Below are 759 nucleotides of genomic sequence, written 5' to 3' on the forward strand. Positions count from 1 at the left end.
TCATCAATGGTTGAAAGAACAATAAAAGAAAGAAAAGGAAAAGGCGGCTTTAGGTCCAGGAGAGGGGCCAGGTTGGCTAAGGACAAAATAGGCATCCTTTATAGAAATGCACAGGGGACTTCGGCCCCTGAGATTGCCCTAGCACAAAGAGGACGCCAACCTTCCCAAACAGCCAAAGCATGAAAATAAACTTGTCTTCTTCCAAGGACATCTTTATTTTAGTACATTCGAGACAGAAACAATCTGAGGACAAGACATATCTTTGATTCAGGGTGGTGGTAGTGGTGGTGGTGGTGGTAATCTATTTCTTTCCCCCTCTGAATTTTCTAAATTTACAATCAGAAATTGCATAGAATTTGTTTTCCATCAGAAAATGAAAACTCTCTATATGAAAGTCTCACAGAAGCCAAGCAAAGGTCAGACAACTGATTGGAAGCCTTGCTTCCTTCTATCAGTTTAGCACTCTAGCACCTCTCAAGTATAGCAATGACTAGTTAATTTACTTGACACCTGGGAAGGATTCATTAGCTTTCCCCCTACTCCTTTTTATGGGTAAAGAAGTTAAATACCCAAAGCCACAGCAAGAGGGCCTTTTGTCAGAGCTGAGATTGGGCCTCTGGAATTCTTGACTCCCAGATCATTGTGAATGAGACTCTACTTCTCTCCAGAGCCTAAAAAATTCACCTATTTACTGCTTCTGGTCTTCCCATTTCACACACACACACACACACACACACACACACACACACACACACACAC

The sequence above is a fragment of the Vombatus ursinus genome, unplaced genomic scaffold (genome assembly GCF_900497805.2).
Source record: "Vombatus ursinus unplaced genomic scaffold, bare-nosed wombat genome assembly UNPS02014816.1, whole genome shotgun sequence".
NCBI classification, from domain to species: domain Eukaryota; kingdom Metazoa; phylum Chordata; class Mammalia; order Diprotodontia; family Vombatidae; genus Vombatus; species Vombatus ursinus.